This window comes from Diceros bicornis, chromosome 11, assembly GCF_020826845.1.
Source record: "Diceros bicornis minor isolate mBicDic1 chromosome 11, mDicBic1.mat.cur, whole genome shotgun sequence".
NCBI classification, from domain to species: Eukaryota; Metazoa; Chordata; class Mammalia; order Perissodactyla; family Rhinocerotidae; genus Diceros; species Diceros bicornis.
Window position 1 is genome coordinate 31,063,484 of NC_080750.1, and position 22,836 is coordinate 31,086,319.

Genomic DNA, 22,836 nt, shown 5'->3' on the forward strand with positions numbered 1-22,836 from the left:
ACATTATGTTTGATGTATGAAATGAAATGCATTTTCCTAACATAGCTCTACTTAACTAACTAGAGCAATCCTTCTGAATCTTTCCCTGTCCATGCCAGTTCAGGAGAACTGAGGGAAGTGCAGGGGAGGAACTTCCAAGGACTCTGCTCCACTTGAGATTCAGGGTGAATCCTAATATCATCACTGGAGGCCAGAGGTGACTGGGTTTTTTGCCCAATGCTTAGTGAAAAGCAGTGACTGAATGACTTGCCAGCCCTGGAGTGGCCCCTTGTGGAAGGGAAACCCAGTGTGATCGCTGAGAACCTGGAGGGTTTGGGTGAATTGGGTGAGTAGCCAGTCACCCCATCTGCAATTCAAGTCAGTGTTTGTGGCTCTTCCAGATTTCCCTGTCCACACTAACGTGCCCAGGAGTGGCTGTGGTTGTCAAGGACAAGCTACCAGACAGGCATATCCATGATCAAGATCATCTCACTCGCTCCCTGCCTGGCGGGCACCTTGCTCTAATTTATATCACTGCCTCCTGTCATAAACATTCAAGAAGTTTGTTTCTCTTCTGGATAAGAGCCACTGAACAAACGCAGATGGCCTCTTCTCATGGACTAACCCCCTTCACACCCCTCAGTGTCTTCCCTCAGAACAAAACGGAGACTGAGAAGTGTCGCACGGAGGACAAAATCCAAACTTCCAGGTGGGACAAAATTCATACAGAAGCCATAGGTACCTCCAGGAAATACTGTAAGACATTTAATAAAAGTGTATAGTAAACACCTGGTAAATGTTAACTATGCTGCAGGCACTGTGTTCAACACTTCATAAACATTACCTCATTTAATCCTCTCAAGATCCTCTGTGGGTAGGTTCCACTGCTACCTCTATTTATAAAGAAAATGGAGCTGATGGAAAGTGAGTAATTTGCCTAATGGCAAACTCTTAACCAGTGGCAGAGCAAGCACTTGACCTCACGGTATGATCCCTCCCCACCTCTCGGATTTTGTATCCTTACCAGGTGGTCTTCTGGTCACCCCACTGAGCTTCTGGCTCTCTCTCCAAAAGCCAAGCACGCTCTGCTCTAAGACCTGAGCAAGTACTTTTCCCTCTGCCGGCACTCTCCTTCCCTCAGATAATATGTGGGTTTCTCCCTCCCTTCTCCTAGGTCTCAGTTCAAATACCAACTACTCAGTAAGGTCTCCTTTAACTCTCCTATCTAGAATGGCATCCGCTACCCTTGTCAATCTTCATCTCCAATACCCTGCCTTATTTTTCCTTTTAGCGATTATTTTTTCAGCCTAGACCTCTGCCTTGAATTCTAGGCTGTGATAACCAATTGCCAACTCAACATCGCCACTTCGCTGTCTACCAGCCTTCTCAAACTCACTGGAGCCATATCCAAAAGCCAGCTGAAATCCCCCTCTCGCCTTCCCCCTGTCGGTTATTCCTGCAATCTTCCTCATTTCCATTAATGGCAACTCTGTTCTTCCAATCCCTCAGAGCAAAACCTTAGAGTCGCTTTTCAGTCTTTCCTTTCTCATACTTCCTGCTCAGTCTGTCAGCAAATCCTACTCTCTACCTTCAACATAAATCCTGGCTCCAATCACTTCTCATCACCTCTACGGCTGCCTCCTGGCCTGGTCACCATTGCTTCTCAGCCAGATGTTCGCAATAATCTGCTGATTTCCCTGCTTCTGCCCTAGGTCTCTTCAGTTTGTTTTCTACAGAGCGGCTATCAGGGTGGGGAAAATCCCCTTTCTTCCCTTGTTGTGTTCTTATGGTGAGACTAATAATAAAAAATTGACACAAGACTAGATTAAAAGCAGAAAAACTCAGGGCTGGCCGGTGGCACAAGCGGTTAAGTGCGCACGCTCTGCTGCGGCGGCCTGCGGTACGTGGGTTCAGATCCCGGGTGTGCACCAACACACTGCTTGGCAAGCCAAGCTGTGGCGGTGTCCCATATAAAGTGGAGGAAGATGGGCACGGATGTTAACCCGGGGCCAGTCTTCCTCAGCAAAAAAAAGAAGAGGATAGGCAGATGTTAGCACAGGGCTGATCTCCTCACAAAAAAAAAAAAAAAAGGAGAAAAACTCAGTTTCATACATATGTATTGGAGATCGTAAAGAAATGATGCTTAGAGAGTGAACAACACAGGCAGTACATATACCTTTTACTTAAAGAAACAATAAATTTGTGAAGAATTGACAGGACAAAGAAACCTAGGTTTGGGTTACATAAATAGTGAGGAATTTAAGCAGAGTTTAGGCTTGAGGTAGTAAATTAGCAAGGTTTGTTTATGCAGGATTCTTGGCCCTGAATTCCCCAGCTCTGGTGATAAGGATACAGGGAGAGCACCTTTCACGTGGGAGACTTATTTCCTGCTTTCAGGGGAACAGAAACAGGAGAGTCAGAATGCCCTTTTTGCTACTCAAGTAACTTTAATTCAAAATAATCAATATACTATTGTGGGATATTTTGGGGTGGTCTGCCCTGGGCCCCAACACAGACGAAGTTGTCCTCTTAAAATATTAATCAGATCATGTCACTCCTCTGTTCAAAACCTACCGGTAGGTTCCTGTCTTACTCAGAGTAAGAGCCAGAGCCCTCACAATGGGCTAGCAGACCCTATTCTCCCTGTGCACCATTACCTTTCTGAACTTGTCTCCTAGAAAATTGGAATAGATAACTGCAATGTTTATTGGAAGAATTCATGAATCAATAGCACTCATAGATCTACTTGTTCATCTCTTTATTATCTGTCTTTTTCCACCTGAATGTGGGAAGAGCAGAGACTTGTCCAGAGTAGGTACCCTATAAATATTGATAGGGTGGATAAACATCTAGGTGGACTCAGACTATCTGACTTCAAAGCTCATCTGCTTAACCCACACCAAAATGGACCTCAGGCCCTCTGATTTCATATACACTCTGAATCCCCTGACCTTTCTCAACCACCATTTTTCATGTGTCTGCAGCAATTTGACACTATATTCGCCTGCTTCTCTCTTAAAAGAGATTTCACAGCTGTATGCTTTTCTTGTATGCTAATGGTTACCAAACCTAGTATTTCGAGTTCCAGACTTGAATTTTCACACAGCTGCTGTGATGAGACCTGGTCCTGGAGAACAAAGTAAAAAAACTCACGCCATGTGCCAGCACAGAAGGTGCAGCCAATAGAGGTTAGTTCCCTTTCCTCTCTCAGGACAAAAAAAAAGGCACTCATCAGTTCAGTTTTAAGCTGGGGTGCAGATGGAGACCCAGGAGTGGGGGTGGTCTCTCGCCAGCTGAACATTTCTATTTTGTTTTACTACTGCTCTGTAGGCCTCCTCTTATTTGCATCAACCCTCGGAATGTGGAAGTGAAAATCCGTCCCCTGCCACCCCAATCCCTCTCAGATGCTTCTACTTCCTTTCTCGCCACTGTAAGGTTAGGCGATCTTCCTCTCTGGAAAGGATTTTCACACATGCCTTTTTTGGGCACGTCCTTCTTGAGTGTTTCAGCAGAAGGAGACATCCAGCCACACTCCTTTCTAGCTCTGTGATGTTGAGCAAGTCACATCATTTTTTTCCTTTTGGTAAAAATGTGTTCCTCATCTATAAAATGGGTACATTATTTGCTCCACCTAGTGTTGTGAGGCTCAAGTGATATAATAGGATGAAATAGTGGTTTAAAGGTATTAGATTGTATAATTTTTATTTATATTATAATAAAAGTATTATGTAAGAGAATAGAAAAGTGGTTGCTAGGAGTTGGTGAAACCGGCAAACAGTCAACCATTGATGATTAAGTAGGTAGTAACTAAAGATTTTTTCCTTTTTGCAATTACTGATTATAGCTTTTAAGTTGTTCCCCCACCCATTGTTAACTATGCTGTTTGGGCAATATGCCAGCTGACTCCCACTAGGTTCCTATAGATAACATGGGTGGTTGAGCTGTTTTTCAGGAATTAGAACCCCTTGTCCACTTCAGCCTGGTTGAGACAACTAACCCATCAACTGAGCCTGTGCAGATGTCCTATAAGCCACCTTTGATATCAAGAGGCTAAAAACTCCACCCTCAGGTCATGCTAATGCCATCATTTTGTGAACACGTGTCCTATGAAGAGGCGTGAAGTCTGACTACACTTGTGCAGATCATCAATTACCTCACCTCCAATCATCTATCTCCACATTTCAGACCCCCTTGCTCCCCTGGAGAATCTGTTTCCTTGCCTTTTCCAGCTTCTGGTGGCTGCTGGCATTTCTTGGTTCATGGCCCCTTCCTCTCTCTTCAAAGCCAGCAGTTTAGCATCTCAAATCTCCCTCTGCTTCTGTCATCATCACATCTCCTTCTTTCTCTTTATGTCAAATCTCCCCCTGCCTCCCTCTTAGAAGGACACTTGTGATTGCATTTAGGGCCTACCTGAAATCCAGGATAATCACCCCATCACAAGATTCTTAATTTAACCACATCTACAAAGATTCCTCTTCCATATAAGAGAATATTCACAAACTTGAGGGATTATGACCTTTGGGGTCATTATTTCAGCCTACCACATATAGGGTTCTATCGTTTTAAGGAAGACAAAAAGTCAAAAACTGTTGCACTAAATAATAATAGTAATAGTAATAATGATAATGATAATAATAACACTTATATAGTATATTCTATGTGCCAGACACTGTTTGGGTCACGGTGTGTTTGATATGTGGCAGACTATCCATTTACCTGCAGGTGTTAGGGTAAGTAGAAATGGGGGGCTACTGCTTGTTTAAGACCAAGAGTAGAGCTGAGAGTTATTAGCGAAGTAGCAAAAGCTGACGATGGACTATTGTTGGATGTAGCCAAAAAGAAGGTCATCAGTAGAAAACAGAATCCCTATTCCACACGTGTAACTGGTGGCAGTTAAATTAAATTCATTGGGAATACACAATCACTTAGATAGTAACCAATGATAGAACAGAATTCTCTCTCCAAAACTTAAAGGTTTTTTTTTCCTGAAAACTTCAGGAAAATTTTCCTGAAACTTAGCCTAAAAAATAATAAAAAATTCTATGGTTGGGTTACTTAAGGCCTTATGGGAAAAATAGGACAGAGGAACCAACCTTGCAGAAACTTACAAATATTATCACATTTTCTAAACTCAAACAATGGAGGACACACTAAGTAGATCATCGGTGACATTAAGCACAGCCTAAATTAAAGGGCACTGGATAATTAATTGCCACATACCTTTTCTTACTGGCTAGACACTTTTCAGGATTTCTCCCCCACTTAATTGAGATGGTTATAAGTTCAGTTGGCATTATTGCAGACAACACTTATTTGAATTTTAAGATATGTTTCCTTTTTTCCTGGGTCTGGTTTCCTGCTCAAGCATCCAGTCCTTTCCGATCTGGAGTTGTTTTCTTCTGCTTCCTAGAATAACTCTGATGTTTGTGAAGGAACATTTGCATAATAAAGGAGGTTATTTCTCAAACCCCTCGATTTATGCACGAGATGGTGAAAACAACAGAATAGAGCAGAGCATTGCAACCTGGCTCTGTCAGTTCCTTTTAGAGGTTTCAGTTCTTTTCTTTCTGCAGATCAGAGCTAATAATATAATGGACATTCAATCAGCATTTCTACGCACCGAGTGTTGGGCTCAGTGATTTACATAAGTTGTGCTATTTGCCCTCACAATAACACTGTGAGGCAGTGTCAATCACCATCTTAGAGGTGCGGAAACTAACTCTTAGCCTAAAAAATGTGGTCAAGGTAATCTCACTAGTAAGTGGTAGATATAGATTTGAATCCAGGTTGGGCTGACTCTAAATCTTTATGTTATTATTGCAGTAAAATATACATAACATAAATTTACCATTTTAGCCATTTTTAAGGGTATAGTTCCATGGCATTAAGTACATTCACATTGTTGTGCATCTCCAGAACTTTTTTGTCTTCCCAAACTGAAACTCTGTATCCACGAAACAATAACTTTCCATTTCCCTATCCCTCTCAGTCCTGGGAAACCACCATTCTACTTTGCGTCTCTAAGAATTTGACTATTCTAGGTACCTCATATAAGTGGAGTCATACAGTATTTGTCCTTTTGTGTCTGGCTTATTTCATTTAACATAACATTTTCAAGGTTCACCCATGTTATATTCTAGGTACCTCATATAAGTGGAGTCATACAGTATTTGTCCTTTTGTGTCTGGCTTATTTCATTTAACATAACATTTTCAAGGTTCACCCATGTTATAGCGTGTGTCAGGATTTCCTTCCTTTTTATGGCTGAGTAATATTCCATTGTATGTATATACCACACTTTGTTTGTCCATTCATCTGTTGATGGACGTTTGGGTCGCTTCCACCTTTTGGCTATTGTGAATAATGTTGCTATGAACAAAGTCCCTGCTTTCAATTTAAGATCCTAAATCTTAAGCACCGCTCTTCAAAGCAGCAAGATCAGGGCTCTGAGACCGAGGTTGGTGAGCCTGTAGTTTCCTTTATACAAGCCAAAACAAATCTAACATCACAGGAAAGGAAAGGAAGGAGTATAGGAACTTTGTTACCCTCCCCAACACCTTCCCAGTAGAAAAACAGATTCCACTATTGTTGACCTGATGGTACCCAGAATTAGCTGCAGAAATTGTGAAACACAAGTCACAGTTCTACTTCTTCTCCTTCACAGTTAAAAAAAAGTACACATTTTTCATCAGTATGGGAGATATCTCTTTTTAAAATCTGCTCTTTGGTATAATTTATATGACAATGCTATTTCAACCACACCATCTTACCTGCCTGGCTTTCTCCCTGTCTATCCACAGGAGCTTTTGTTCATGCTGATATCGGCCCGGCTCTGTATCACTGGGAAGACACATTTCTCATTCTTCTTCAAGGCATTTTCTGTCTTGACAGATCAGGTGTGGTTTATTTCTCAGTAATTAATCAAGAAAGCGTAAAAACAAAACTTTCTCTTCTGATTCTCCTTGGTAATCTCTCAGTGCCAAATCTCTTCAACATCCCCCCTGCTTTGCCTTCCTTCAATGTCTCCTGATTGTCTTGAGACATTGTCTCCAATGTCTTCCTGCCACTGGTTCAGGATCCCTTGAAGAGGCTGGACAGGAGTCACCAGCGTGTGGCAGGGTTTGGAGAAACCTCAGGGCTTCAGGGGAAGGACCCGCCTGCACTTTGCCGATGCCACATCTCCCAAAGCTGCAGTGACGGTGTCTCCAACTCTGCCATCCACCTCACCTCATTGCTCTCTTCCCAGCTCCGTGGTTTTCTGATGATCTGTCACAGGAATGACTCAAAATCCGTGGGAATGTGCACCTAAATTCTTATGGTTCAGGGAAAAGTCTGCAGAACCTAGATGCACTAGATGTTTCCAGCTCCAGTGTGCCAGCAGGGAGGTAGCTGGCCCTTATTCAGAACTGTAGGGACAAGAAAATAAGAATATCTCAAACTGAGCCGGGAGAGAGCAAGGGAGTGAAGTTTGTAGACCAGAAAAAAAGAATGTGAGGCAGATTTTGCATCAGGAGTCAGAGTACGAAGCCAGGAGATTGAGGAATCCTGTAGGGAAGGTCACGTGATAACGGAACCTGAGCTGTGGTCCTGCCCTGTGATGCCTGAACTGTGGGCTAAGCGTCAGGGACAGAGCCCATAACATTACTCCTAGAGTTTTGAAGGCAGGTGGGAGAAACCAGTGATGCAACTGAACGTCTCCCTTATGGTAGTTTTGTTTGTTTTTGCTGAGGAAGATGCACCTTGAGCTAACATCCATGCCAATCTTCCTCTATTTTGTATGTGGGTTGCCGCCACACCATGGCTGATGACTGGCGTAGGTTTGTGCCTGGAGTCTAAACCTGGGCTGCCAAAGCATAGCACCCCAAACTTAACCACTACGCCATGGGGCCGGCCCCTCCTCTGTGGTAGTTTTAATGTGCCTTTTTAAGCTTAAACTGGCTGTGAAGAGACAAGGTTTCTTAGAAGGGTGGGTATTTATTATTCAGTCACTTATTGTTCTTAAGGAGAATTTCTACTGTGGTGAACTTCATGAATTTATGTACTAGGAAATCCATGTTTTGGTATTAGGATCAATGTCCCCTCTGAGTTGTTTAGGCAGCAGGTGGAATACCTTGTTATGTGATTCACAGACTAGGAAATTGGAATCCATGTGAATAGACATTAATTTTGAAATCAAATAAAATTTAAAAGCAGGCTTACCTGACACTTTGGCTGCCTGTGGTCAGGTATTCTAAATGCTCCCCCACCTCCTCCTTCCCTGACCAAGCGAAGATCCTCTCCTGGCTCTTTTCCACACATTCAGACCTGACCCATTGCTGAAGGCCAGATCTGTGCCAACTCTTCTAAGAAAGCAGCCTCTGCTGCCCCAGCCTGGAAGCCTTCTCCCCTCCTTTCTCCACACTCCTGTATGACTTGTGGTCTCTCCCACACGAATACACTCTCATTACTAGTCTTAGACCCATTAGATACCACACGTTGAGAAGGATCCTTTTGCTTACTGTACTCTTTAGACATTTCAGGTGCTAAGTCTCGTCCCTTGAGAAGACTTGAGTGAAACAGGTTCCTCGTATTGTGTACTCCATAGGTAGATCCAGTCCAGTGCTGCGCCCAAAACTGGTTCTCAGAAATGACTTATTGACTTGAGAGGGTGCATCAGGAAATCCAGAAATGCTCTCTCGTCACATCTTAGTGCCACAGTTTCGTGGAACACTTCGGAGGAAGGACACCATGCTGGCTCAGCAGACCTTGTGTTCCACACTTTCAGTTGGGTCCTTCAGTGGCGATTTTCTAAACCTCATAACCAGAGGTGGACATTCAGAACAGAGGAAGGTGGGTGTATTAGTCAGGGTTTTACAGAGAAACAGTACCAACAGGATGTGTGTGTGTGAAAAGAGAGAGAGAGAGACTGATTTTAAGGAAATGGCTCAAAGCATTGTGGAGGCCTGGTAAAGCCAAAATCTCTAGGGTGGGCCAGCAGGTTGGAGACTCAGGGAAGAGTTGCCGACCCAGTCCGAGGGCAGTCTGCCTGCAGAATTCCTTCTTACTCGGGGAGGTCGGTCTTTGTTCTGGTAAGGCCTTGGACTGATCCGATGAGGCCCACTCATGTAATAGAGGGTAATCTGCTTTACTAAGTCCATGCATTTAAATTTTAATCTCCTCCCAAAAAAGCATGCTCACAGAAACATTCAGAATAATGTTTGACCAAATATCTGGGCACTGCCAAGTTGACACACAAAATTATCCATCGCAGTGGGGATGAGGTAAAGACATTTCCTCTTAAGTAGGTGAGCTTCCCCACCTGCTGGACTGACTAGCAAATAGAGGCTGTAGTGGACAGGCCTTTGAGCAATATTTCCTAAGGAGACTAGAAAACAAATAAAACGAATTCTCTAAATGGGAAAAGGTCAAAAGGGAGAGGTGCCATGCAGGTCCAGGCTGTTGATTTTCACAGGAAGGTGAACAGATGGGAGAAAGTCCTGGTGAGAACATAAGGCACCTCTCTCTGGGAGGCCAGAGGCAGTTGTTGAGGAAGGCTCAGAGCCCCTAGTGCTCCCCCAGACCCAGCTGGTGGGCTCCTCTGTGGGCCTGCTGCTGCCCCCTGCAGGTCCCCTTGCAGTGCCCCTTCCCGGTGGGCATCCAGCCAGAGAAGTAGGCTCGGGCAGAGGTGCCTGGCTGTCCGGCCCCTGCCACTGAGGGGCGGTCCTCCTGGGCTTTTCATCTCCACCCTGGCTGATTCCTTTTTTGTCTTTCTCATCCTGAGGACACTTGTACACTTCTTCAAGACGCTGCTCACTTGCCACCTCCTCCATGAGGTTTGTGCTGAAGCCTCTAGCCTACATTTATTTCTCCTCCATGGAATTGTCTCAGGGCTTCCTCTGAACTACATGTACCTCACTTCACTGGGCATTACCTACCTACTATCTGTGGGACTGTAACAAAATACCACACCCTGAGGGGCTTACACATCAGAAATGTACTTTTTCACAATTCTGGGAGCTAGGAGTCCGAGATTAAGTTGTAGACAGGGACGGTTCTTCTGAGACCTCTCTCCTGGGCCTGTAGTGGCCATCTTCTCCCTATGTCTTCACATTGTCTTCTCTCTGTACATGTCTGTGTCTAAATTTCCTCTTCTTATAAGGACATTAGTCCTATTGGATTAGGGTTCACCCTAATGATTTCATCTTAATTGAATCATCTCCGTGATCATCTATCTCACAAATCACGTATCTTCCAAATAAGGTCTCATTCTGAGGTACTGGTGGTTAGGAGTTCGACATATGAGTTTTTCAGGGGGACACAATTCAGCCCATAACGGTGCGCTTGGGCGAGTTGCTCAACAGCCCAACTTTTTCACCAGAAAAATGGGGAAAATAATGACTATCCCATAGTGCTTTTGTGAAGATGAAATGAGTTAGCATAGAGCCTGACAGATATTAATCATGCAATAAATAGCAGTTACTTTAATAATAATACTCAGTGATTATTGTTATTTAAATGTCTTATTTAATGATTTAAAAGTATTTCTAAAAATTTAACACTTAGAATTCTTATTAAAACAAGAATTAATAATAAGAACATTGGGTTAAAATTGTGGGCTTTGGATTCCTGGCTCCAGTACCTGCTAGCTTTTGGATCAGGGGCAAGTTATCCAATCTGTTTGTCTATGTCTCAGTTTTTTGATCTGTAAAGTGGGGATATGAGATAACTACCTCACAGAATTATGTAAAGACCTATTGAGATAATGTGTATAAAACATATTAATCATTCAATAAATGGTAGCTCTATCAAATTAAAAGCTCACACATGATGGAATACTACTCAGTCATAAAAAAGATGAATTCTTGCCATTTGCGACAACATGGGTGGACCTTGAGGGTATTATGCTAAGTGAAATAAATCATGTGGAAAAAGACAAATATTGTATGATTTCACTCATATATGGAAGATAAAACAAGAACAAAAAACAAACATATAGATACAGAGAACAGATTGAGGTTACCAGAGTGGGAGGGGTGCTGGAGGATGGCAAAAGGGGTAAAGGGGGGCATTTGTATGGTGATGGATGGAAACTAGACTTTTGGTGGTGAACACGATGTAGTCTATACAAAAGTCAAAATGTAATAATGTACACCTGGAATTTATATGATGTTATAAACCAATGTTACCTCAATAAAAAATTAAAAAGGAAAAAAAAGCTAACAGATTCTAAAAACACAGCGCTTAAAAAAGAGAGAGGCTTGTTTCTCCTCCATGTAACAGTCCAAGGTGAGCGAGCCAGACTGGGAAGGAAGGCAGCCCTGCATCACAAGGTCCGTGGCATCCTAGGTCCCTCCTCCTTCGTTCTCTGCCGTCCTAGGGTGTTGTCCTTATCTGCACAGTTGAAGTGGAGCTGCTGCAGGGTCCATGTTCCAGCCAGTGGGTAGAAGAAAGAGAAAATCTAGGATAAGTGACTTTCCTTTAAGCAGGTGACACACATATAAGTTTTCTCATCTTTGGTAAGAACTTGATCACGTGGCCATAGCTAACTTCCAAGGAAGGTCAGAGATATAGTCTCTAGCTTGGCAGCTTGTGCTGAGCCAGAATTATTCCGTTGTTATGGAAGAAGGAGGAAATGGATTTGGCGGGAGGTGGGGAGTGGCAATGAAAGCACTCTGCGACAGTAACTTTCATACTGTTACCGTGTGGCTTAAAAACAAAACTGACATGCCTTCCAATATCTTAGCACTATGATTATACTGTGTGGTCCTTGAAGGCAAGGGGTTGCCTATTACTTCAGTTCTTCTCATTCCATCTAAAAAGCCAAACTATTGAGGCATTTTTGCTAGTGGTTTTAATAAATACTTGGATTTGGTTGTTTGTATCAAGAAACATAGCACTGGGGCTGGCCCGGTGGTGTGGTGGTTAGGTTCATGCTCCTGGCTTTGGTGGCCCGGGGTTCACAGGTTCGGATCCTGGGCCCAGACCTACACACTGCCTGTCAAGCCATGCTGTGGCAGCGTCCCATATAAAGTAGAGGAAGATGGGCATGGACGTTAGCCCAGGGCCAGTCTTCCCCAGCAAAAAGAGGAGGATTGGCAATGGATATTAGCTCAGGGCTAATCTTCCTCACCAAAAAAAAAAGAAACATAGCACTAACATAGTTATACCTCAGCATCAGGTATCCTTTAATTTTTGAAAATGATGTCTTCTAACTATGTTGTCTATAAAGTAAATAAAATTTTTCTAGTTTATTTCCATTACAAACTCTTAGAGGTGTTCCTAAGAGAAGAAACCAGTCTTATTAGTAAAGAAAAACTAAGATCTATGAAACACTTTGGAAAAGGATGCCATGCAAAAACTATGCATTCCTTGATTGAGAACAAGAATGTAAAAACTGATATTTTATATAAAATCATTTAAAAAAGAGTTCAGCAATAAAATTTAACAAGTATTCCCCTCTGTCTCCATACAGTGCTGGTATTTTCCGTAGGTTTATGCATCTCTTGTTTCCCTCTATGTCTCTGATCACAATTTGTCGGTTTCTTTAACTCTTATTTTCCTGTACATTTCACCAGAATTTTTCTGTAGTCATCAAGATTTTACCATTCTTCCTTTCCTTTTATTCGTCTACTCTTTTCAGGTGATCTCACTCATTCTCATACATTTTCTATACCCAGGCTCACGTTTTGAATTGAATTCCAGCGTAAAATTTCCGAATGTCTGTCAGACATCCGCCCTGGATGTCTTAGAGTTAGCTCCAACACAACATGCCTAGAATTGAGTTTGTTATCTGACCTGTCAATCTGCTCCTTCTGTATTATCTACCTCAGTTAAGAACATTACCATCCATGGGGCCGCCCGGTGGCGTAGCGGAGTTCGCTGGCTCCGCTTGGGCGGCCCGGGGTTCGCCAGCTAGGATCCTGGGCGTGGACCTACTCACTGCTCATCAAACCATGCTGAGGCAGTGTCCCACATAGAGCAACTAGAAGGATGTCTAGCTAGGACATGCTACTATCTACTGGGGTTTTGGGGAGGAAAAAGGAAAAAAGGAGGAAGATTGGCAACAGATGTTAGCTCAGGGCCAATTTTCCTCAAAAAAAAAAAAAGAACATTACCATCCATGCTACACTCTAAGCTAGAAAGTCTGGACTTACGTCTACTCATTCTTACCCTTTGCCCTCCCCCAACCCCCTCCCTAGAACCTGATTGGTTACCAATGCCTGTCATTTCTAACTGTGCAATGTCTTTTGAATTCCTTCCCTCTTCTCTATCTTTTCCATCACTGCCAAGGGCTTTTTTGGCGGGGGGGGGGGGGGGGGGGTGCGGGGTGGGGGGGGTGAGGAAGATTGGCCATGAGCCAACATCCGTTGCCAATCTTCCCCTTTTCGCTGAGAAAGATTGGCCCTGAGCTAACATCTGTGTCCATCTTCCTCTATTTTGTACGTGGGACGGCTCCACAGCATGGCTTGGTGAGCAGTGCGTAGGTCGGTGCCGGGATCCTAACCTGTGAACCCCAGGCCGCGGAAGCAGAGTGTGTGAACTTAACCACTATGCCACTGGGCCAGCCCCCCTGGGCTTTTCTTAAAAAATAATTTCTGGCAGTATTGTGTTATTGGTTCTAGTCTTTATCCAGCTACTTTCTAAAATACACATCTGACCTTATAACTTCCCTTAAAAATTTTTTTTATGGCTTTCCATGGTCATTAGGGGGCTGGGTAAGTCCTTTGGCAAGAGATTCAGTAGTCATCACACTCTGGCTCGTCCTTTGCAATCGTATCTCCTTTATTACCTATTATGCCACCCATAGCCTGATTGTTTGCTTATTTGGCATTTCCCCAAAGTGATAATAAGGTGCTATCTCTGTATCTTTGTTCATGCTCGTCTCTCTACCCGGAATATATAGAAAATCTGTAAGTGCCGCGAGAGGTAAGGAAACAAGAGTGATCACTATTGTCATCCACAGAACATTTCTTTGGAAGGACGGATCTGCACTGGGGAATAATGAGGCACATAATATTGAATCTTCATGGTAGGGAAAGATAGAGGACACTGAATATCAGGGGGAGTTGGCAAATCCACATTTCACCATTTAACTTTGGGCCAACTCTTTTATCTCATAGAACCTCAGTTTCACCAACTACAACCTGGGACTAGAGAGCCTCATTTCAGCTAACAAAAATAGCATCCCTCTAGGAGAGATACTATGTTAGGCTCTCTGAAGGTTGATGCTAAATGGAAAACAACATAACACAAAATGAAACAAAACCCTTGTCCCTACCACTGAGGAGCTTAAAGTTGCCCAAATCAGCCTGGAAGTAGGCAGGACTGGTGCTGAGTACACTGATAGCTACATGGTGCAGCAAAGTCTCAGATGACAAAGTGGAAACCAAGCGAGTCCTTGTGCTAATTCTTTCTCTTGATATGCTCCTGTCTTCTTGATAGTAACTAGTTCTTCTGGAAGGCAGCAGAGTCAGCATTTCCCCAGCCAGCAGATGGCTCCCACAGAGCCTTCCTGCTGGTGAAGAGCAGCTTGGGGACATGAGGATGGAGCACTTGGCAAATATCCAGTGAATGACGAAAGCAGCTTCTGTTACACACACTTGCAGGATCCTTTAGATATCCGGATATGACGGAACAGGCTCCAGGGCCAATGAGATGTTTCCCCACATCTGCTCTTCTCTCTAACACTGAATTTATCTTTTGGTCACAATGAAATGTATGCTGTAAATTGTTGTTATGAAAGAATTTGCTCACATGATACAGAGCATTATTCTGAGACCAGCAGTATTTGATCAGCCTGGGCATTTTGCTTTGCAGAACTTAAATATATTTGATTGGGGAAATAGACGGAATTGGAATCAGTTCTGGCTAAGGGTGTGCAGAGAAATGTTTTCAGAACATCTGTGAACTGTGGTCATGGGCATGGTTCAGATTTTAGCTGTCAGGAGAAGAAGATTTGGAATAAAATCCCACAAATAATGGAAATCTTACATATATGGGTGGAATCGTTCCAGTTTTGCTAGGACCCAGACTAGCACTACCTCTACCACTTACCACCGCCTCTGGTAACACAGCCTCTGCCAACAGGCTGCTGTCTGAATGGACCAGATATAGAATGCTGGTGATGAATGAGTGCCTAAATGTTTACAACTATCACTTGCTGAAAGCTTCATAGGGAAACACAAAACTTCACTAGAGCAAGCTGATTACGGAGCAATGGTGGAAACAAGACCTTAATACAGCTGGTCAGAAGAGGAGAGAAAGCAATCAGGATAGAAGGAAGGGGATGAGAATCTGGAGGACAGTATTGGTTCTGAGACTTTCTTTCTCCTGCCAATCCCGTGGATTTGCGCCTGAGTCTCAGGTGGGAGCGATGATGAGCAGAAATGCAAAGGATGGTTTCATACACAGATCACTGTAGGGCGTTGGGAACCCAGGGAAAGTCTCCTCTGGGCTCGTGGTGACAGAATGTGGCAGAGGAAGGCATGTTCCCCACTTCGGTAGGGCTGTTTTAAAGCAGGTCATTGCTGGCTGCAATGACTGGGGTTGGTGGCCAACCCCAGTGGTAGAGAAGAGGCATCCTCATTTGACTCTGGCAGCAAAATTGTGGAAGAGAGCCAAAGCATAAGAAAATGAAAGAGCAAATGATCAGGAGTGGTATAAAGTGTTTGTTTGGGGTATTCTCCCCCTGCCCCAGGAAGGCTTGAGGGAGCGGAGCAGGAGGCCCCCACCCAAGTGGATGGGAGTGAACCAGATAAATGTGTTATATCAAATCACCAAAATAAAGTGTCCCAAATACCCACCAACTCATGTCAAATCCCAAGTCATGACATCACTAGAGAGACTGCTTGCTGGTCGTTTTCCAATTTAACTTGGAGGCTTGGAGATTTCATTTGACACAATCCTGTTAGATATCAGCAAAGCTTCCACATGCCACTGTAAATTTACTGTTCCAAGAAAAGACTGCAAAGATGCATCTTGTTTTTCTCCTGGATGTTCTTCCAAAGATAAAGCTTTTAAAAGATGAACTTCGTAGTTTCAGAATTCCATTTCATGTGTATATAGTTTATATGTATTTTATCTGTGTATCTGCTATTATCTGGACTTCTAGGGATAATTGTCAGAAATTTCTAAGCATTCTTTCTTGCTATTACTAAAAGTTGTACATTTTTGTAACGCTCTTAAGCTCACAGAGCACACTGACCTAACATCTTATTGTATTTTCTTCTCAGAAGAAGGTATGGGCCACATTTTATGGATGAAGAAACTAAGACTTGAGTATCTTCTTCAAAGACTGAGTGCTAATGGGACAGATGCTGCCTAAGCCCAGATTTCCTGGCCTTAAGCCTGTATTCTTTCCTCTATACAGAGGGATATTGTGCTACCAGTAAATGTTATTCATGAATCATTTCTAAAATGTAATTTTATCCAGATCTGATCAACCAAGTGCATGAGCTTGAAAAAATGATAGCGTTCCCTCTCTTTGATGTACTTGAGAAAATAGACCAAAATGCAGCCAGCAGAAAGGAAAACATTCTGAGAATCCTCCGGCTGTAATTTCTGTGTATGTTTCTCAGATAGAAGTTTGCCAATACAATGTCGGCTGTGTGCAGTCCTGCTCACAGTACTTAGTGTACTGGTACCCCATATAGAGTACACAGCATAGGGCTGGCTCTCTCTTTCCATAAACTAGTTGTCTTCTTTTGTCTCTGTCCTTCTCATCTGAAAGCTAGGCATGGCGCAGCCAAGCCCAGCTTTTCTGTTGCTAAAACAACAGCATGCCTGAAGCTGTTAAAGCTACAATCTGTCGCTCTGTATAATATCACAAGGCAAAGAGGGCATGGCTTACCCCTCCCCGTTGGTCACCCCCCCAAAACTCTGCCTTGTCTGATTTCTTTTCCCCTTCAACATCATTTGTGGTGTGCACTTTAACTAGAGGTCCCTTCTTTGAAAGTGTTAGAAGTCGCCCCATGATTTCATTTGTCCTGGTTAGGCACAAAACAATGACTTTTTCTCTTGTTGAATGATAGATTTTGCATGTTCCTTCTAGAATATATAGTCTCAAAAAAACTCACAACTTCCATGTTGTCTTAAGGTGAAAATCTCATATGACTAATGTTGGTAAAAGTGTTTGAAACCATGGCGCCTGGTCACTGATCACCTCTGGACTTTGGCAAGTTAACTTCTCCCTTGCTATTTTTGAAGGAATGACTCACTGTCAGTTCAGCAACATAGGAGATCTCATTAAGGGCAAACAGTGCAGAGCAGGAGGTTTTCCCACCAGTTGGGAGGTTACCAAGAATAATTCAAGACATTCACTCAGCAAGCCAGGTGCAATCTTCCTGCACACATCATTTCAGTATCAGCTGTGCTGTTTCAGTTTCTAACATACAAAAGCAGGGGCAATGTATGAAAAATGAATGTTTGTTTACTAATTAGAGCATCTTTTGTTTTTCTGACTGTGGTTGGCTCGGTTCCCCTAATTTGGTTCCGGTTTATGCAGAGCAAGCCTCACAGTGAGCTGGAGGCCCGGAACTTGCAGGAGTCTCCCCCACGGCTTTGGCCTCATGGGCAGAAACTGGGCTTGTCTTTGCAATGGAGCTGCTGCCCACTTGCATAAGAGGGACTGGTCCCTTCACACGAAGCTGGTGTTATGGAGAGTCACACTTGGATCTGTACTACACCTGTATGGAGATGTAGGCAATGGGGGTCCAATGCGTTTTCCAATCACTTGCCTTATATTAATAACATCTTTACATTTGTGTCTGAAATATATGTTACAGAGCATTTTCGAGTTGCAAAATCTTTTTGATCTCCATAAGAATCCTGTTACTAGCAAGGATTATTATCCAGAGTCCACAAATGAGGAAACTGAGGACCCTAGTAATAAATAATAAGATAAACAAGAACAAAGGTGACTTATTGCTGCCATTTATTGGGCACCTACTATGTGCCAGGCATGGTAGTAGCTGTTCTACTTGCATCATCACTGATTTGGTATCAATCCTGCCAGGTAGTATCCTTAGCCCCGTTTCATAGAGAAAGAATCTGATGCTCGTTAGCTCAGTTATGTTGTTACTTGCCTCAGGCTACACAGAAAGCACCAGAGCTGGATATAAACCCAGGATCCTCTGGTTCCAATTCCCAGGGTCTTTCCACCATCTCATACTCAAGTGATTTGCTCTAGGTAACCGAGGTCTTCCTACTATAAATCTAATTTGCTTTCCACTGCATCAAGATATCTCTTTGCAGTATAATTTACTTGTAGCTATTTTTTTTTAATTTATCTATTTTTCTCCCCAAAGCCCCAGTAGATAGTTGTATGTCATAGTTGCACATCCTTCTAGTTGCTGTATGTGGGACGCGGCCTCAGCATGGCCAGATAAGCGGTGTGTGGGTGCAAGCCCAGGATCCGAACCCGGGCCGTCAGCAGCGGAGCTCGCACACTTCACCGCTACACCATGGGGCCGGCCCTACTTCTAGCTATTTTTAAATTCACCCTTAATTGGTATTCTCTTCTGTATTCCCTCTCTCATATCCCTAGATTTTCCTACCTAAGAGTGTGCAATAAAAAAAAACAGTGTTTCTTAAGACAGCTTGATAGCACTTCAGGTTATAGCCCATTCTCTCAAGTCATGATATTCTCAAAACAAAAGCAAGTTTAATTACCTTTTTTAGAAAAAGGAAATACTTCTTGAACAGCCCTTATCAGAAATAAGGGGAGTGTATTATGAAATATTATTATCCTAGGCAGGGCTTGGAGTTTGGGACACATGCACAACCATTAGTCAGGGCTCTTTCATTGTCATGACGGAAAGTCAACTCAAAATGTCTTTAGCAAATAGGTGTTTATTAATTCAGATTGCTGAAAGGTCATGGGTAGATCTTAAGGAACCACTACATGTCTTTTTCCATTTCTTACCTCTGTTTTCCTCTGTGCTGTCTTCATTATCTGCCAGGCTCTCTCTAAGGGGTGGTATATTAGTTTGCTAGGGCTGCTGTAACAAAGTGCCACAGACTGGGTGGCTTAAACAACAGAAATTCACTGTTTCATAGATCTGGAGGCTAGAAGTCCAAGATCAAGGTATTGTCAGGGTTGGTTCCTTCTGAGGGCTGTGAGGGAAGGATCTGTTCCACACAAGGGCGTTCATTGAGGGAACAGCACAGAAAAAGCCGTGGAGTCATGGAAAAGCATGGCATATTTGAGAAGTAGCCAGCAGTCCAGTGCAGTTGGAGCATAAAAGTTGAGAAACTTCTTCTCCAGGACTTTGTGTTAACCCACGAGGACAACTCCAATCTTGTTTCCGCTGGATCTGGATCCACAGTTCGTTGGATTATTATTTACAGTTCTCTATTTTTTTGTTTCATGTAGTTATCAGTCCTCATATATAGTAAGTGGTTCTCAGGGGCCTGAGAATTCTCTAGTTCTAGGGAAAAGCAGAGACTTAAAAATGAGGGACAGAGAAAAACAAGGAGCTTGTCTTTGGGTCTAATTCCCTCTGAAGTATAAGTTTGGATGTCATAGGGTTACCTTGAAATTTATTGTGCAAAATTAATTAACAAAATTGCCTTAATCAAGTCTAGAGTTAATCAATATCTTCACCTTACTCTGAAGAAAATCAGCACTGTTGAATATTTTAACTTTGATCGTTCCCCTCCCAATTTACCTGATTTTGTTGTCTTTAAAAGTTAATTTAGTAAGGGTCTGTAGGTGGTAAATGTGCTCCATACTTATTTATTTGTGTATTTATTTATTTATTTGGAAACTGTCCTTATTTAAGCCACAGCCTGGGGACCAGGATGAGATGCTCAAATATAAGTTCTGTCTCCCAGCTTGCTTAGAGCCTGATGACATTACTTTTTATCTGGTCTCTCAATACTTCCTTATTCTCTTTCACTAACCATTTCTGTGAGACTGTTTAAGTGCCTTATGTTCCCCCACGCCAAACCTGCTTTTGTTGTAACATTTAAATTAGGACTCTCTTGGAAAATCCTCAAAGAATTGTCCTTTACTTAAAGGATATACCCAAGAGATTGTGTATATAGGATTGTGATAGTTGATTTACAAATGTTGAAGCCAAGTGAAAAATTGGTTCATATAAGCCATAATGTAGATTTCATGACTGGCCTATCATTTTAAAAATAAACTTTCCATTTTGGAATATTTTTAGATTTATATAAAAATTGCAAAAATAATACAGTCAGTTCTTATGTGCCCCTCACCAGATTCAGTTTCCTCTAATGTTATCTTGCATTACCAAGGTCCATTTATCAAAACTGGGAAGCACACATCGGTATGTTACTACAGACTAAACTTCACACTTTATTCAGATTCTACTAACTTTTCCACTAAGGCCCTTTTTCTGTTCCAGGATGCCATCAAGGATGTCACAGTGCATTTAATCATCCTGTCTCCAGAGTGTCCTCTGGTCTGTGACAATTTCTCAAAGACTGATCTCAATAGTTTTGAAGAGTACTAGTCAGGCATTTTGTAGAATGTTCCTCAATTTGTCAATTAGATAAATGATCTAACAAATTATTAGAAGGGGTTATCGATCTTAGGGAAGACTGCCACAGAGGTGAATTACCTTTCTTATTACATCATATCAGGAGGTACATTGGTCTATCATTTTAAAGAATCTATTTCTTCTCTTAAAACCTTTAGTTTTTATCTTTCTTCACTGCATATATCCTATGCAAATCTCTCCTTCTGGCTTGGCTCCATACAATCCACCTATAAAGATTCTCTAATCTCCCCTGCACCTTAAATACTTTTTCTTTAATCCTGCTCTTCCCTCAAGCTACTTGTCTCCCTCTCCATGTTTCCTTCTCTTCCACTCTCTCTCACCACCACCTCTTTCCCCACTTCGGAATATCAGTTCACATCCTTACTTATTTGCCATTTGGCTTGAGCCTCTTTCTGGCATCTGATTTGTTCTCCAATGATCTACAATGATCCTCAAATCTCATGATGGAGTAAGAGAAATCAGGAAAGAGGAAAGATTAGAAAAGACAGTATGACATAGTGGGAAAAGCATAGCATTTAGGCCAGGAAAGTTGAGTCTGAAAGCCAGCTCATTCACTTGCCAATTTTCTTATTCTTTATATGCACCCTCCCTCCATTCATACTGAATTAGTTTTCTGTAACAGACTATACTGTTCCAAACCCCTTGCCATTGCATGTGTCCCTTTCCCCTTAGCCTGAGGTGCTCTTCTTCGCCCATCCTTTCTGTGATCCAATTGTCTGGTAAACTCCAGCTCATCCTTCTGAAAAGCTAATGGACAGCATGGTGACTATAGTTAACAATACTGTATTGTATACTTGAAATTTGACAATTTTTATTTGTCAATTTTACCACAATAAAGCTGGGGAAAAAAAGAATCAATTTTTGAGTATTTCTTAGATCCTCTGGAAGATGTCATCATCCCCACCTTTGAGTTGGTGACTATCTTGTGCATACCTCTATTGCAGCATCTAATACATTGTACTGCAAGGTCTAGTTATCTATTTAATGTTGATTTAATGTATCTATATTATTTTGGGTTCTCTGAGGGCAGTTACTATGGCTTATCTATGTTTCCTTTGTACCCATCACAGGCACATATTTGACACAAAATTTTTACTGTATGACTAGATCAATTAATATTTAAAGTTGAGTAAGTCAAATAATATCATCCTTAGACAGGTTTATTGTAAAGATCAAATGAGAAAATTGTGGTGGAAGCACTCAGTAAATTGTAATGAGCTATGTAAATTTGAGTCATTATAACCCCTAGTCACCCATTTCTTACTCCTGTGAACCCCCACCACCCCAAATACTTTGTTTTTATCACTCCTATGCCACTTACCTTACTATATCTTGTTTTGAGGGCAGATCGTGTCTATTAGTTACCTATTGTCACATAACAAATTATCCCAAAACTTTGCGGCTTAAAACAACAAACTTATATTCTCTCACAGTTTCTGAGAGTCAAGAATTCAGCCACATCTTAGCTGGGTCCTCTGCCTCAGGGCCTCTCAGAGGCTGCAATCCAAGTGTGGCTGGGTGGTGGTCTTCTCAAGACTCAAGTACAGGAGCATTTGCTTCCAAGCTCACTCACCTGGCTGGTGGCAGCCTCAGGCCTTTGCAGGGCTGAGACATCAGTTCCTTGCCATGTGGACCTCTTCACTGGGCCACACAAGACACGGCAGCTTGCTGCCCCCAGAGCAACGGCTAGAGAGAAAGAGAGAGAGAGAGAGAGAGATGGTGAGCAAGATGGAAGCTACAGTCTTTTTGTAATGTCACCTTGGAAGTGACATCTCATCACTTTTGCCATATTGTATTTGTTAGGGGTGAGTCATTCACTAGATCCAGCCCATACTCAAAGGGAAAGGCCTACTTACTGCATGAATATCAGGGAGCAGGGGTCATTGGGACCATGCTAGAGGCTGCCCACCACAGCACACTACATACTGTGATGCCCTATAGGACCTAGCCCTGGCTAACATAAAGCAGGTTCTGCATACATTGTTAATAAATTGATTTCAATAGAACAGAGTTGATGACACCCCTGAGGTAGGACATATGTTGCCACCTGGAGACATTTTCCCAAACACCTCCCTGTCTCCCACTGCCATAGATTTGCCCCTCTCTGCTGGGCACCCTGGTCTCCTGCTGAGCAGAGCAGGAAGGTGGGAGTCAGCTAAGGCAGTCAACACAACCTATTTGGGGCATTGCTCCAATGTCTTTCTGGCATCTGTCTTGAATTGTGCATTATTTATATATAGCAAGTGACCATTTAGTCATTCACTCAACAAAGGTTAATTGAGTACGTTCTACGTGCCAGGACCTACGGATCCAGTGGTGAAGAAAACAAATCCCTGCCCTGTGGAGCCTA